This window comes from Tachypleus tridentatus, chromosome 5, assembly GCF_004210375.1.
Source record: "Tachypleus tridentatus isolate NWPU-2018 chromosome 5, ASM421037v1, whole genome shotgun sequence".
NCBI classification, from domain to species: Eukaryota; Metazoa; Arthropoda; class Merostomata; order Xiphosura; family Limulidae; genus Tachypleus; species Tachypleus tridentatus.
This window is the reverse complement of record NC_134829.1, coordinates 18,977,299-18,995,598: the sequence shown is the minus strand read 5'-3', so window position 1 is coordinate 18,995,598 and position 18,300 is coordinate 18,977,299. Positions and strand designations below refer to the sequence as shown.

General features: G+C 31.4%; 1 long non-coding RNA gene across 1 annotated transcript; it reads right to left on the bottom strand.

The window, feature by feature from the left end:
* Nucleotides 1-14,738: 14,738 nt before the first annotated feature.
* LOC143250237 (uncharacterized) lies at nucleotides 14,739-18,026 on the bottom strand. The gene is made up of 3 exons (XR_013028097.1): nucleotides 17,617-18,026; nucleotides 16,639-16,806; nucleotides 14,739-15,098 (listed from the first exon to the last, which is right to left on the bottom strand). It is a non-coding gene; the product is annotated as an uncharacterized LOC143250237 (long non-coding RNA).
* Nucleotides 18,027-18,300: the final 274 nt, after the last annotated feature.

Below are 18,300 nucleotides of genomic sequence, written 5' to 3'. Positions count from 1 at the left end.
TTCATCTTAACTGCAGTTTCGTCATAGTGCTAAATGGACCTAAGAAATAACATTTGATAGCCAGAATTTATTAACTCAACAAGAAATAATGAGCCAGATGTTTGACTAGTGCACATTAGCACATTAAATACAGGTACTTTGTTGTGGTATCAAAATATTCCTTTCATAATTGAGTATGTGGTATTCTCAGGTAACACCGTACATAAATGGTAAGTATTAAATGTATACACTAGAGGCTTAAGACGATTTACTTGCAGAATAATAGTCTTAAAACAGAGAACAAATGAAAGAGCACATAGCACATACAATTTGTGACTGGAAATGTACTGACATGTAACCTTATAGCTGGCCAAGTGGCTTTGTATCCTTTAAACATTGTAAATGTTAAGTCAGGTAAGAGAAACCATTTTTTTTTGTACTACCAAGATAGATAACTCGTCTTCCAAGAATGTAATTGTCACAAGCATACAACATATGTAGTAAAATTATACCTGAACTTAAAAAAGTAGCTAGTGCAACACCTGTAACCATGAATTACCCTCGTACAAATTCAAATATGAATACTCTTATAAAAGTATAAACTTCTATATAAGCCGAGGTCAAATAGCAACTACTCAGATTGGTTGAATTTTGGAAAGTAATACAAGACATTTAGAAGAGTATGTGGCAATCGTGTGTAGATAAGTATATGATAACATAAAATTAATGTGTCCTGCCTTGGTAAAGCTTGATGTTATTTACTTTGTATACGGAATTTCTATGATAACATATAACAAATATAGCTAGCTCACTGATCGTTTATTTACAATTACTTATTCTTAGGGCTCCTATAATTTAATTGTAGGTTCTTGTTTCTACCATATTTATTACCTGTCTATATTTGTGAGGAAAGTTCTTGTTACATTGTACATTTCCTCCTATTTTTGTTAAGGCACTCGACTCGTAATCTAAGAGTGTGAGTTCGAATCCCCGTCACATCAAACATGCTCGCCCTTTCAGCCGTGGAAGCGTTATAATGTGACACTCAATCCCATTATTCGTTGGTAAAAGAGTAGCCCAAGAGATGCCGGTGGGTGGAGATGACTAGTTGCCTTCCCTTTAGTCTTACACTGCAAAATAAGGGAGGGCTAACGCAGATAGCCCTTGAATAGCTTTGCTCAAAATGCAAAACAAACCAAACCAAACCTGTTGCTGTTTAGCACGACTTTAAAACTGAGTGGCTTGATCATGGCTCATATACTTGGCCATCTTTTTAAAATCAATAAAAAGTGTAAACATCGGGATTATCCAATCATAATCCTCCTCCCACACACACTTCATTTGAAAAATTCATATTTCAGCAACTCAAAATATAAGATGCATGATCCAACACCTTTTCATTCACTAATTTTGAATATCTATTTGTTAATACATGATAGCATTTTAGAAGTGTAAAGTATTTCAAGACTTCGCGCTTTCCTATATTCAGTGTGTGACAGAAATATACCTTGTAGGTGCATGCTATTTATTTTAACTGATATTATGGTGTCTTGAAAAATACATAGACCATCATATGAATATTATTTTTTCTTGTAGTTCTGCATGATATGTTTTCAATTTCTTGGTCACTAATTTTGCGTTTCCTTCTTGGCCCATGAGAACATTGATATTTAAATAGCAAAACAAGTTATGTTGATATAATAACGAGCAAGCAAAGAACAATTTATAAGCATGAAGAATAATTTTATTTATGATAGAACATACTAGATGTTTCTTTCCTGCTTTATATTCATCTTTCTTACTCATGTGAGGTATTTGCTGGATTTCTCATCGAGTGCAAAGATAAACCTGCAGAGTAAAAATACATTTGGGCAAGTTATTTATTATAAAATAATTCAGAGTAACTGAGTTCATGAGAAATAAAGAAAGAAACTGAATTCGACTTGGTGCCAATACAACGAATAAACTTTATTCGAACATAAGCATAGAGTACATCATGTGACAGATGATCGTTCTTACTTGATCTGAATACTTTCTATCTAGATTGTCTTGGTTAAATTATCGTTCCAGACTGAATAAGCATAATACTATTAAATGAGAACAATAATATTGGTTTACCCAGTGTGACCAGCCCAGCCCACATAAATAACACGCGTTTACGAATTTATACTTCATAATAGAAGTTGTTTTTGATTTTAATAACAGATTTTCCATAACTCCAGTACATAGATTTTAAAAATAATATTCATTTTTTTATCATGTAAGAATGTTTTTTCTTTTAATCTAGAAGAAAAAACTTTTACTTAAAACACATTTGTCACAAACATAACAGAATATGTGTTCGTCATTTACACAATGAATTTACATAACAACAAATAAATAAAACTGGGAACAAAATGATAACGTTAGAGTGCACGCACAAACAAATACTATCCAGAAATAACATATTATTCTATCTGTTAACCAAAAATTTATACATTAACGGTGTGTTTCTCGTGGGCTCTAGTGAGATTAGAAAGATTCTCAAGTCGCGATTGTTCTAAAAAAATCTATAACCAGTGGTTTTCAACATTTTAAACATAACAAATGTGACCCGACTTCAATGAAAATGATCCACTTATGAAAAGTACATATGACAATTTGGGAAAAATCTGTACGTGATTGTAAAAAATGGATATCACTTTCGGATTCAGCGTACAGAAAGAACTGCATAACATGTAAAAATTTCAAGACAATAAAACCATCAGAGGCCTGTGTAATCATTCCCTTTTGAAAATTAGAGAAATATTACTCTGAAAATTAGAGAAATATTACTCTGAAACTTAGAGAAATATTACTCTGAAAATTAGAGAAATATTACTCTGAAAATTAGAGAAATATTACTCTGAAAATTAGAAAAATATTACTTTGAAAATTAGAGAAATATTACTCTGAAAATTAGAGAAATATTACTCTGAAAATTAGAGAAATATTACTCATGCTAAAGTAGAAAAAATTTGTCTGCTTTTTGCACGGAATGTGGTTATATATTATTTCTCCCATCGGCACACCTGGTGTTATCTCAGTGGAATAACAATGAAAAATATGTAGCTAGAATGATAAGGACTTAAAAACGTGGTCCGGCATAGCCAGGTGGTTTAGACACTCGACTCGTAATCCGAGAGTCGCGGGTTCGAAGCACCGTCGCACTAAACATGCCTTTCAGCCGTGGGGGCTGAAAGTTATAAAGTGACGGTAAATCCTACTATCCGTTGGTTAAAGAGTAGCCCAAGAGTTGGCGGTGGGTGGTGATGACTAGTTATCTTCCCTCTAATTTTACACTGCTAAATTAAGGACGGCTAGCGCATATAGCCCTCGTGTAGATTTGCGCGAAATTGAAAACAAACTAAGCTTAAAAAACTTTCTTGACCATATGTTATGTGAAAAGTGTGCTTACACCTAAATAGCTAACAAATTTCAAAAACTGTTACGATTGAAATAAGATGTTACGGCATACTGCATAAAACAGCTACACACAACCGGCTATGCTTGTTTATATTTATTTATTGTCTACTGAAATAATTATGTGTAGAAGTGAATTTAAAACGAACGATAAGTAATGATGTATTTGCCTGTCAACGTTTATTAGTTTTTGCGTCTAATTTTGTGTTGAAGAACTGCTAATCTACATTCTTTAGAAAATATAAATAGTTTGTGAAGCTTTTAATGTAGGTTTTTTTTTTTTACTTTACACACTTTTTTTCGTCTGTATTCCAACTGTTCCCTGTTGTTATACCGCAGAACTACTAGAAGTTTCCAACTGTTCCCTGTTGTTATACTGCAGAACTACTAGAAGTTGTCATTGTAATTTACTTCCCAATGTTTTTCTTTTTTAATAAACATCTGGCTCCTTTAATGATATTTTCCCTACCTTGGTTATGGATTTTTCCCTGACATTTTAGCTGCTACACGTGATATTATTTCATTTTACTGATATCTCCATGGTATACAAGATAATGCTTCTGAAATAGTAGCAAGATTTAATGGATGTTTTGTGTGCTGGCAATAACTTACCATGGGCTTCTAAAGTTATGGTAACAAGATTTAATGGATGTTTTGTGTGCTGGCAATAACTTACCATGGGCTTCTAAAGTTATGGTAACAAGATTTAATGGATGTTTTGTGTGCTGGCAATAACTTACCATGGGCTTCTAAAGTTATGGTAACAAGACTTAATGGATGTTTTATGTGCTGGCAATAACTTACCATGGGCTTCTGAAGTTATGGTAACAAGATTTAATGGATGTTTTGTGTGCTGGCAATAACTTACCATGGGCTTCTGAAGTAGTGGTAACAAGACTTAATGGATGTTTTGTGTGCTGGCAATAACTTACCATGGGCTTCTGAAGTAATGGTAACAAGACTTAATGGATGTTTTGTGTGCTGGCAATAACTTACCATGGGCTTCTGAAGTAATGGTAACAAGACTTAATGGATGTTTTGTGTGCTGGCAATAACTTACCATGGGCTTCTGAAGTAATGGTAACTAGACTTAATGGATGTTTTGTGTGCTGGCAATAACTTACCATGGCAGGTATAAGGGGGTTCCTGGGCTATTTTAGTACTTCAGTATTTTCCATCGTTTAGCTATTTTTAGAGTGTTATCTCTACATTATGATTCTATGTAATCTAGAAAGTTAGGTATTAAATCAATACGGCTGGAAACATGTATCAAATATCCTCATGATGCCATTAAAACAAAAACTACTCACAAGAACTTAAGCATGTAATATACGTTCCCAAATTTATATCTGAGTAAAGAAGCACGCTATACTAATACAATAATAGGTAGGAAAATAATAATCTGTAAGCGTAAGAGTTTTATTAATGATGGAATACAGTATATATTTCATTGAAGCCTCACACTGTCTTCTTCGAGTATGTTCTGTACTAGGAAATATAGAGTTTATATATAGTTACAAAGACAAAACATAAGGACTAAAAGTGATGGATATGATTTCAGCGGTTGACAGGATTAGGTGAAGGTCAGATGTTCTAAAACATTTGATTGAATAAAAAAGTGAATGTCCTGGAGGTTTTATAGTTCAACAGGAAACGTAGATGTTTTAGATTCTGTCGTTCTATTTTGAGCTTAGCAAACACATTTGCTTCTTAGTGCTTTATACCATTGATACATGAGTAACGAAACATATTTTGCTAATATAATAATAGGCAAGCATAAACAAAAAATTATTGACGGTGGAACATACAAGACGTTTCAACAAAAATTGGTTTGTCTTCTTTAGGTACAATCTGTACTAATCAATGCAACTTTATAATTAGTCTTTTGCCTACCTGTTATTATGTCCTATTTATGAACTTTGCACACATAAGACAACTGAAATTAGTCATGCTGGTTACAAATAAAAGTATAGGCTCCATATTAGCCAATGTGTTGAAGACCTTATTACTAGCATGCATAAACAGATTATTATCCAACTAAACTTTTTATGCAGTGAATTCGTTTTCCAAGAAGACAATGATCCCAAACGCGCATCTGTTTTCTTGCACTTTTTACGCTTGCTATACTAATCCTATTCTTGAATTTCTGTAGACATAATAGTTATTCTATGCTTATGTCTTTCTTCAATTTTTTTTGGATTCGTTTTCTAAATAAGGAAATTTTATGTATAATTTAGAAAGTCTCGTTAAAGATTGGGAACGTAGGTTAATGTGACTTGTCACGTTGTGAGGCGCGCAGTACTGTAACATTATTTATCCTTTCCTACAAAGCTAGAATGCTTATCAATGAATTGAATCTAAAATTTGATTAGAGCTATTCTTCAATGCAGTCGTCAGTAAGTGTTTAAAATTTTATTAAGGTGCTATTATATAAACAAATATTAAGTATATAAATCACGAAAAAAATATGTGTCCTAATTTACCCCTGAAGAAGAAAGACCCACCTTTCGAAAGCGCTCGGATTATAGGGTTTTTATTCATTTTTATATGTGTCTGTCTTTTGGCCGTTATCTGACTACTCCTAGCTCGCGGGGCCAATCACTATTGCAGTACTACATAAACTCAGCTGAAGTTTCCACTCCAATAGTAATCATAAGGCTTGTATAAAGAGCTCTTTCTTGAGTTATAACCACTTCTTACTTTGACCCATGACCTTCAAACTTTGGTTGATACTTTTGTAGCCAGTGACACTGTGGAGGAGATTAAAAGCTTTAACAGGGTAACAGAAATAACCCCTAACGTCACTATTTTAGGCACTTCGTACAAAGTATTCATGATCATGCAAAGTACTATGTTTTAAATATATACACATTGAGCTTTTAAAGATTATATAAAAAATTGGTTAGGTAATGAATATTGTCATAATACGTTATGTTATAAATTAGCTGTGTAAAAGTTAGGATTTTTTGAGTTACTTATCATGGTATCCACCCCAACATACTTTTACGTTTATAGCCTGCACTAAGGATTGGTACCTCAACTTGTTGATATATAACACCGCAAGCTAGTGAAGCATGATTTTTAGGCTGGTTTCTATCAGACATTATATCATATTAAGACCAACAATAACAATAACGATGAAACGGTTTTTATTATTCGCTGGTTCTATTTCATTATTCAGTAAAGTTATTATGAATTCCATTCCTTTTATTTGTAATGAGTTCTCTATTTATTTTATAACTTACTAATTGCTACGTTCATTGGTAGGCCTAAATGAAAAATCAAACTTAACAGTTACTTACTTCTGAAGTTTTCTCTTAAATTTATAGCATAGCTCAAAGTTGTCTGTCCAACACATTCTATAACTCAGTAATTAAGCGACAACATTGTAAAAGATTTATCTTCTTCACATATTCCCTTGTTCTATAACATCTATGAGTTGGACATGTGCCAAAAATTTATCATTTTACGTGGAGCATCCAAGGAAGATAATATAACAATCCTTTTTCCATTTGAGCAATATTGTAAATCCTTCTTAGTTTGTTCCTAACCATTGATTTTGAAGCTGTCATTTTCTGTTTCACTCTAAATCTGTTCAATAAGGCATTTACTAATGATTGGTGTATATTTTGGCCCTCAGCTAGAAGACTGTTAATTGTTTTAAAAGATAGTTATTCAAAACAGGCATTCATTTTGGAAATTATTTCAAAATAAGTAAGATATTCTTATTGTATCTTGTCCTTATAATATGTTGGTTTCAAAGTTAGGTGATTTTATTGAAATGACCATTTACTCTCTGAAACTGAAATAAGTAATGATATATTTGGGAAATCAACGAAATTTCTACAGACATAAATGGCTCATCAATAATGTTGACTGGTTAAGACCAGATTAGTTCTTCTCTTTCGTATTTAATACATATATAATAGTTTTTATAGTTGATATTTTCTAGCAGTGTGGTGGGAAGTGTGGCTAGTTTTATTATCATGTTTACAAATGTAAATGTTTGCAGATATTCTATTAATATTGTTCTTTTGTGCCTCACTGGTTTGCAACTATAATCCCTCTGCACGTAAATGATACCGTTTTGTATTTCATTACCTTCTTTCTGCAAGATGTTTTCTTGTATTTTTTTCCATTTTGCTGCTGTAACCTTTCTTCGTTCTTTTCGTTCATTAAAATTATTTATGATCTTAATTTTGTTTACTCTCATGTCTCTTTCTTTTAATTCTTATTTTAGCTTACCTTTTGACCTTATTTAATTTTCTGCCTTTCTCTTCTTTTCGTCTTTCGAATTTTTAATTTTGTTGTTATTTTTATAATTTTGAGTAAATTTGTTCTTCACTTTTTTACTTTTCCGTTATTTTTTTCTAATTATCTGACTTTTTATTCTCGATCTTCTCTTGGATTGTTTCCTTACTTTATCTTTCTACTATTTCATCATTTCCAAAATATTTTATATCATTTTGACAAAGTTTCGTCATCTTAAAGTTTAGTCTAAATTTCATTTTATTTTCATCAAAATAATCCCATTCTTGAAATAACTATTGTAACGGATTCTATGGTTAAAGAGTTGTTTTTTTTACAATGTTCGATAAAATGTAATTTAAGAATTATTACACTATTTTCCACTAAAGACGTTTCTAGACATCACATATCATTATTAAATCATGTAAAGATTCCTATAGCAATAATTCAAATCTCTAAATTAAAATACTAACCCAGAACAATAGGTTCTAGAAATAAACTTGAATTTTAATTATGAAAATCAAAGCTAAACTTCATTGGCGTTTTCATTTAGTAAATTGAACAGAGAACACAAAAACTGGAATACATACTTACATTGGGATTACCTTTGATGTTGAAACTGTTGATAAGACTCAAACTTATAATACCGAGTTATATCAATGAGTTAGAGGCATCAAAAGTCACTTTATCTAGGGATAGCAACTTAGTTCTCTTAGATACGTATTTTACAAAACAACTGATAGGTTTTAGTCATTTACTCTATCTTCCACCCAAATAATACTTCCTTAAAAACATATGTAAAATAAAACACATCTGTTAACAAAACTAGCTTCTGTTTACACTGATAAGCAGTTTTAGAATATGATCCTTGTTTCAATATTGTTTCTGTTGAAAAGCAGAATATTTTCAGTGCAGTAAAGACGTTACAAAAAATCGAATTAAAACATTTATTTTAAAGAGTGTTGATTCAAATATAAAACTGAACGAAGATGTTGATGTAAATATAGAAACTAACGTGAATGTCGCTTCATGCTGAACATTTTAACATAAACCTTCTCTTCTGCGTTGTTAATTTTACGAAGAGCCATATACGATTTCGAGAAATTGTGTAAAATAACTTATATCAGAAAGCCACCCGCTAGTACAGCCGTATGTCCAGGGAATTACAACACTAAATTCAAGAGTTCAATTCCCCTCGGTGGGCTCGGCAGATAATCCGATATGCCTTTGTTATGAGAAAACCACACATACTTATGTCAGAAAAACGAATCATACTGTATTTTGATGAAATAAAGTTTCAGATGTTATGTCTCTATATAGAGTACACTCGTATTTTCTATATAAAATTCAATAATATACTATAGAAGCATATATGTGCCCCCCCTGTGGCAAAGCACAGATAGCCCATTGTGTAGTTTTGTGCTTAATTCAAAACAACAATAGAAGCATGTATTTATTCATAGTATGTTTTCTTTATTTTATAAGTTATGCATTGTTTTAGGAAGAAGATAAAATATTTTATCCCATAATTAATTATGCTTTTCATCAACAACAGGAAAACGATTCATTTTATCATTATAACTGGATGAATCTAAGAGAAATAGAACGATAGTTGTATGCCTGTCCATAATACACTAAAAAATTCAGCACGACTGTGTTTAAAATAACTCTTTTTTTCTAAATATGTCTCATAAGTTCAGTTGAATAGATTCTGCCTTTCAAATGTTTGTAAAGATCATTTAGATTGATTTTCTTGTCTGCATGTATGTTGTATAATCATTATGATTCGAAAGGTATTTAATTACCAACCGTATAATTAGACAGTATTCAAATAAGACTTAATTAACGAAGTTTGCTCTGTCTTAAACATGTCTCAATCTTTTTTATAATTATAAACAAAATCTGCACTGCAGCTTTTAGAACAAAAAAATCTCTATGTTTAAGTGAACTTTCTTTTGTTTAGCTTGTCATAAAATGATGCATAACAAGGTTACCGAGAGATTTCAAATATGTATGATATAATTGGTCATTTCTATAAGTTAGCATTGGTTATTGTAGTGTATTATATATAACCGAAATTTGGGCTTCTTTAATTTTTTTTTAAATGAGTATAATTCTAGAAGCAGCTTAGACTATGTATCTTTAATATAAGTAAATATGAGCTTGAATTTCCAAAATTCAATTATAGTATAACAATAACTCGATATGAAAAAACAAATAAAAAAAATCGATTTTCTGAGAATGGTATGGTTGATAATGGGAGTAACATGAGCAGTGAGTAATAACCCTGGCTGTCTATTTTAATAACATATGTATTTCATATTACATACTTATTATATACGTAACATTTGTAAAACAGGTGTAACAATGTAGTTACTATTAGTTAACACGTTTTAAATGCCTTAAGATTCTTGTAGAAATATTTCCATTCAATTTTTCAAATATTATAATATTATTATATATTTGAAACAATTTTATGTAATAAATTAAGTAAATAAATATAAAATACGAAACGTAAAAAAACAATATTTGAAATATAGTAATAATATATTTTACAGAATGCATTTATAAACGTAATTAAAAGATAGCTAATAATTATAAAAAACAAACTGTAACAGTCAATATTGCATTGTAACTATCAAAGCTGATAGAAGGTAACATTTTAACACACCTTTACCTATTTACACAGATGGATAATTAACTGCAGTAGATATTAAATTTAATACATATATATATATATATATGAAAGTATGTATGATGCAAAAGAAGCTTCACATACTCGATATTTTATTCAGCAGTCTGTTGATAGTATTATTTTTAATCTTATATGAGACATACCTGTAAATTCTTTAGTATTCCTTGTTATGGAATAACTGACTTAGGGGTGAGTCAATCTAGATAAGCAAGATGTGTTTTTTGATGACGTGTTGCATAGGAAGCAAGTGGATTCACACAGGATCCTATAAAACAATATTCAGGTTTTATTTCCGTTCAGACAAAAAATAATTAGAAAGTACGTTCAACGAAATAACGTGTAAGTGAATTAGAGGAAAGCACCTCGCACGTTATTGTTGTTGTGAGTCCGCAGACATACCGCTGAGCCACTGGGGGCACCTCGCACGCTGTTGTTATTGTTGTTGTAAGTTCGCAGACATACCGCTGAGCCACTGGGGGGTACCTCGAACGCTGTTGTCGTTGTTGTTGTTTTGAGTTAAGCACAAAGCTACACAATGGGCTATCAGTGCTCTGCCTACCACGGGTATCGAAACCTGGTTTTTAGCGTTGTAAGTTCGCAGATATACCGCTGAGCCACTGGGGGGCACCTCGCACGCCAGCTCAATAGCAGTTTCAAACTGGAACTTCATTTAACAAAAACAAAATGACTTAACGAGCAAAACACTTAATGTTATGTGTCACAAAAGATACGTCAGAACAACATAGAAAAACATGCCAATGAACTAAGAATTTTTGCAGAGCAACGCAGACGAAAAATATCGAAATGGAAAAATTACACAGAATAAAACCTCCATGAATTAGAACGTTTCGAGGTGATAAAAATTTCTCATGGTCGTTCGAAAACGTCTAAAGCATATGTTGTCTACGAACGTTGTCAAACAAGTTGTTTCTTCTACGCTTAAATCTTATTTTAAGCAATAGCACGGCAAAAAGACAACACCATTTAAAGTAAATTAATGTCATTAATACTACAACAGATATAGTTGTTGTTTTTTTTTATAAAACCAAAAGTGCTAGGGATTTCTGGAAGTTTGAGAATGGGATACATGCACGTTATAACTTATTCGTTTGGTGGAATTTTGAAATAATTTTCACTGTGAGAACATTTTGACAAATTCAGTTGTATTTGTTTATCATTATAATATTCAACTGTTTGAGATTTCCTGTAATAAAATAAGGTATTAAGCATACTATTATAACTACAAATCCAGAACCTGATATCTGCTTGTTAACATCAACGAAACCATTTTAGATATGGTAAGTCTTCATTTTAGATATGGTCAGTCTTAAGGTAAAAAATACATTGTGTTTCTTTTTTCGCAAATAATTTGATATTAGTCTAAATTCTGGTCCAACTGTTTCATATTTTCTGTTCTAAACTTCATACAATCCGCATTTTACACACTACGTAATTTTATATACCTATTTTCGTTTTAAGATATCGATTTCATGAAGTATGTGCAACTGGTATTATCTGTTTTAATAGTGTCATGATACTAATACTTGTATTGTGATATTACAGCTGTGAACAGTTATATTTACTGAATGGTTGTTAAAGAGGGCCTTAAAATGCAATATTAAATTGTTATTCCTTCAGCTCAGTTGTTAAAATTCCTCCGGTGGTACTTTGTTCGATCCTAAACCTAGAAGATTCATACATTTAATTACCAGCACCTCAATTATCGTGAGTACCTCTATTTGCTTAACAGGATGTTTATTCGATATCTTTTGTTACACATAAACAGTGATGTTTGTCTATTGTCTATTTGTGAATGGGCAAATTTATCAAATAGCACTGTTTATTTGAGACAAGGTAAATGTCTTAATGTTTTTATATTAAGTCATAATATTTCACATCAGTTTTTTTTCTTATTTAGTAGATTTATTAGTATTTATGGTTACTCCGTGCATCTAATTATCAGTGAATGATTAATATTTACTTGAGTCTTTGGGTAAAAGAGTCAAGCGTCACGTTTTTTTAAACATCTGAAATTTAACGTCTGAAATCTGTATATGAAAATAAAACGAGTTTTCAACACAAAGTTTAAATCTTATTTTTGTTTCGTTTTTTGAGTAGAACCACATGGAGTTTCCTGCTGTGTCTATTGGATTTGAGCCCTGCATTTTAACATTATAATTCCGTAGACTTAGCGCTGTCTCAACTGGGGAGTTAAGTCTCAGGGCGGAGTTGAGCTAAATTAACATGTTGCTGAACGACCATTTGATAAATTCATAATATCCACAATAACCAGCAAGTAAAAATTTTATACATTTATTTCTGCTATATAGTAAGACTTTATAAGCATTCTTAGCATCAGTAAATTATAAGTGAGTAGAAAAACAAACGAAGTTATAGCGTGAAAAAACCTTAAAAACAAAGCCAGATTTAAACTTTTGTTAAGGAAAGTTATATGTTATATGATATATGATATATATTGTTATATGATAATTTAGCCAAAGCCTTGACTATATAATTAACTTCTTTCCCTGCACAGCGATGTTAATCATTCATTTGTGTTTTCAGATTTGTGAAAACAAAAATTCGTTTTGTTGTTTTTTCATCAAAATATCTTTTTTTCGTCCCTCAGTGCCTCAGCGGTATGTCTGCGGATTTACAATGCTAAAATCCGGGTTTCGATACCTGTGGTGGGCAGATCACAAATAGCCCATTGTGTAGCTTTGTGTTTGATTCTAATCAAACTAAACAAACATTCTTTTTCTCATATATGAGTTTTAAAGGTTCTGAAAGCTTGAATGTATTAGATTCTACAGATTATTTTCAATCATTTGCCATTTTGAACAGCAATGTAACAACTGATGATTTATTTACTAAATGTTTCATGTGAAATTAGTTTTGTTTTCTTTATACACATACATAGTTTTCAAAGCTTTTCCGTTTCAGAGTGAATATATAATTTTAACACTGCCTGTGGCAGCTACTTTATTGTCAGGCTATACAAATCCACCTTGTTCTGAAATGTAATGACAAGTCGTAGTTCCACGTAGTTTTGTAAACCAAATTTGTCTTTCCTGAATTTATGGTGTGATCTTAAATTGTTGTTATGTAACCATAGACTCCTATAAGTTCTGATTATATCAGTTCTTATATACCAGGCACTGGTTCAAGAGGCTTAACATGTTTATTCACGTCAGAAATCTTTTTCAGTATTTTGATCCTTCTGATTACGTCTAACATGTAGTAAATCATCTCTACTATAATATATTTTAACATAACCATGTCATGTAACGAAGTGAGTGGAAAGAAAAAGTTCTGAACGAAGTATTTTTAAAACCAAAATAGTACCTATTCTACTAGTGTAGTCAATCGTCAGTATCTTTACAAACATTGTAGACAAAGTCGTGGTTTGAGTGTCGCAAAGTTTCGTACAATAAGAGGAAGAATTTTCAAACTGGCAAGACTCACAGCTATGTCAAAAGGATATCAAATATCATATGATAACGTGAATAAACCTGTTGATAACACCTGTTATTTGCTTTTTGTTAACACAAAACTACAGAGTGGGCTATCTGTGTAGTGCCAACCAAATGAATCAAACTCTGAACGTTAGAACTATGTGCCCTCAAGCTCACGGTTGAGACACCTATGGGCTGTTTTTTTTCTTATAACAGAGATACATTTTAATATTGTAACACTGCAATAAACCAACGGATTTTAGATACGACACACAATTCCAGAAAAATTGCAGCATTTGGCTGTTAAATTCTTAAATTGTAGAAGGTAGAAAAAGTTTGTTTGATGTTAACCACAAACCTATGTATGGTATATTTGTGTTCAACATACTACGGGTATCGAAACCTGGTTTCTAGCGTTTTAAATTCACACACATTCCGCTGTGCCATTAGAAGGGGGTATGAAAAGTGAAGTTTGAAAAATAATATAAAATATTCTAACACGAAATGAATTTTCAATCAAAAGAAATAAGAAAATCAAATATTTAATTTTCTACGCATATTTAGGTGGAAACCAGAAATGTCACTTTTACAGCTACGAGTGTGTTACACTTGATCTTTTCATAACTAGAAAGCAATATATATATTTTGCGAGATATATTCAGATACATTAAAACAACATTGTGTAATTTTTCTGTATACCATTAACTGAAACGAATTAGCATAGCAAGACACGAATGCCATCTTTTTGCAACATCCCCTTACTAGCTAATTCGTAACTCATAGAATTAACAACAAATAAAATCAGGTTTCGATACCGTCAATTATATATATCATTAAACGTAACAACAAACAAAAAGTAAATAAGACCTCTCAATTTTATTATTTGCTTTATTACATGGGTCTTTTGTTTTGGTGTCCGTTTCTTATTGATTCTTTGCAAAACATATTTACTGAACGTTCTATTTGTTGTGGAATACTTATAGCTTACCTGTTGAAAATTAGTGTATCTGAATAATAAAACTTTGCAAAACTGTACAGACACTACATATTGTACAAGAAATACTGTAAAAACGAAATGCATCTTCAAAACTTTCAAACAATCTCATATCAAAGGTTTACTAACTTAGTAAATGAGATTGAAATACAAAAGCTCTATCTTCTGATGTAACTGTTGGTTTAAGCAATATCTAATGTTGAGTTTTCTAATCAACAAGGCGCAGAAGAGATCACTGTGAAGACAGAGTCACTATTTGGAACATCTGGAGAAACTACAGCATCAACTATTTGAAAAATGAAACAAAACGTGTATTAACATAATTACAAATAGCTTGAATGAAACTTTCAAGTCGATCACTATGTGTACTTGAAATGTGAATTATTTTAAGAGTTCCGAGTTTTTAAAGTCACCTTAACTTTATAATTTCCTTTGGTTTATTAGGACTTTCCTCCTCTTCATAGGTCGATAAACACGTGAGTGTATATTCAGTTCCCAGAAGAGGTAAACTGAAAATACAGGACCTCGAAAGATGTACATTATTACTCATTTTTCAAGAGGTGAGCATTACAGTAAGTTTAGTATAAGCTTGCAAGTCTTTAAGGAATGTTTATAATACTTTGTAAGCCAAATTACATAAACAATTTAGTATTGATGTTATTGCAAAAGTTTCATCTTTTCTGATTCAAACCCTGGAAAAATCGGAAAAGAGATAATTCTTGTAAACTGCATCATAAATGATAATGATCTATTAGGACAAATTAAAGCAAACTTTTCACAGCTCAGGCAATATATTGCCCACAGTAAGAGCACCAGATAAAGAAGTTGTTAGTAACTAGTGTAACGGATTTAAAATCATTTTAATATCTATGTTTGTTTCAGCTTAATATATATTTAAAAATGAACATAACTTATATCGTTAAATATGTATCGTGCAAGTCCTGCCTGTTTTCTACATTTGTAGAAGATTCTCGAGCGTAAGTGTGTGTTTGTTTTTCTTATAGCAAAGCCACATTAGGCTATCTGCTGAGCCCACCGAGGGAAATCGAACCCCTGATTGTAGGGTTGTAAATCCGGAGACATACCGCTGTACTAGCGGGGGGCTTGAGCGTAAGAATAAACCTTATATGATATATGTTAAATACTAGTGAATGGCAGTATTATTGTTAATTGGGCTTTCTATAACCTCCCCTTAATGTTTACAAATCGCAGCGCATGGAGAGACAGCTTAATAATTATGGCAAACGCTTATTAATCGGAAAAGTACAGATATCTTACAAGGAACACTTATAGATTTCGAACAGTATAAACCATTTAACTTCAGTGAATTAACGTTGGATGTTGGCATTTCTACGAGGACATTAGATATTTTTGGTTAAAACTTACTTGGGCTTTAAGCTAGCTAGCCGTCATCCAACAATTAATTCTTTTGTCGTGAACCTGGGTTGTTGGAAAATATTCAGTTTTAGATAATATAGAAGATTGAATATTGTCTCTGAGTTTGTAAAAGTTTTGTATATAAATAATTATTTGTAATGATCGTTATTATAAATTGTATTGTTGTTTGTATATTAAGATATATTCGTGTTAAGAAAGAAATATGTGTTTCGTGTTGATAAACATCATAAATCTGATACATATTGACATTCAATTAACTTTGGAATTGATATTAAAATTTCCGGCCTTTTGCAATCATAATATGTAACATAATAAATCGGAGACTCGTCCGTGATAAATATAATACACATAACAAGAACATAATGATTGCAACTGCTATCTTTCAGGTGGGGTTGAGCATTATTCTGGAGATTCTTTTGAGTACGAACCTTATATCTCTGTGTCAAAAGTTTCCTGAGTGCAACAATTATTTTGACCGGTAACATAGACAAGTGTAATATCATCACAGCTTTTCCACATCTTGCCTTGATAGTAGAAAGACAAACTGCTTCTACTGATTGTCAGTCAAGTGGGTCGATTCCTGAAGAGTCTTCGTTCTTATTATAAAGGAAAGTTTGAATAATACTTTTATTTAAATTTTGAGAACTTCTAGCCGTATTGGATTTAAGAACTAACACAAATCATAGTAATGATGCAGTACACCATTTTAACATATATATTGAAAAAAATTCTGCCAGAAACTATCTTAACTATTCATATTAGTTCTTATAAAGATTTCTCACACAATCACAATACTTCAAAACTGAAATGTTGAATGTAAGATGGGGCTCTTCATAGATGTCAGAGATGGTTATCAAATGTCGATAACATTATGGTGTCTCTTTTGAAAATATTTCAAAACTAAATTCATGATTAAACCTACTTTACGTTATAAGTATTATTCTCCCTTAAAAACCTCTCTCTATATATTTTGATTTGATTTTTACAGATTGAACTACATTATTCTTTTCCCACCGGCTTTTCATATTATTTAATTTTATTTCTTTGTTTATTTTGATTTTATCTTTATATAAATTAATTAACAATTCTTACAACTATTATGAATTTTACACAAAACTCAACCTGATACAAGGAACTCTAGGTTATGTTTTGCTAGTTCTCAATGCCAACTTATATTGAACATCCGGTTTACGTGATATCGAAATTCGATCCAATATATATTTCATCACACTTACTGAACACAATCTTTTATTTTCGTGAAAAAGAATATAGCAAACTGTTCAAAAGCGCTCAAGTTTTGGGTCTCGTTTTGAAAATATTAACTATTCTATTTAAATGCTTTTAATATTTACTAATAATATCTACACACACACATATACAAAGGTATATAAAATGTTATTACTTACTGTATCTTGTTATTTGATGTTACAAACAATGGAAATTTATCATTACCAAGCGATGCGAGTAATACTTGAATAAATTATATCATATACTTTCCTTAGGATATCTTATCGTCTCTTGCACGTCTGTTGTATAAAATGTTCTAGGGCGATAAAACAGTTGACTGGATGTTCACATTCGTTGCTTTAAGTTGTAAAAACAAAAGTCTCAACATTTTTGTTGTTCTTTTTCTCTTGTACTTAAGTCACACAACTAAACATTTTCCGCTGTTTAGAATCGGTTCTGTGCTTTGAAGAACCTGTTAGTAGTCATTCAGACTCCCCGAAAGGAAACAATAACAATACTTTAGAAGATGCACTAATGAGTTTCACCCTCATTCAACAGCTAGCAAACTCGGTGAAACCTGCTGTGACAGCTTGTTAGGGCCTCTTAATCACAACAATCTATAAGAGAAGCGAATTCTTCAAACGTGACTGAAGCACGTTTCCACAAAAAAAAAAAAAAACATTTCCTCTAGCAATTTCCAACCTGTAAACTTGAAAAAAAGATGGGACACTTCGCAATTAAAATATAAGTTAATAATGGAAGATTTTCAGAGTAAGATTTATAAATAATTAAAAAATTAGTTGCTGAATTACCTTCATTATAAATGTATAGAATTATTGTTTTCAAAGTAAATTTTGCAATTT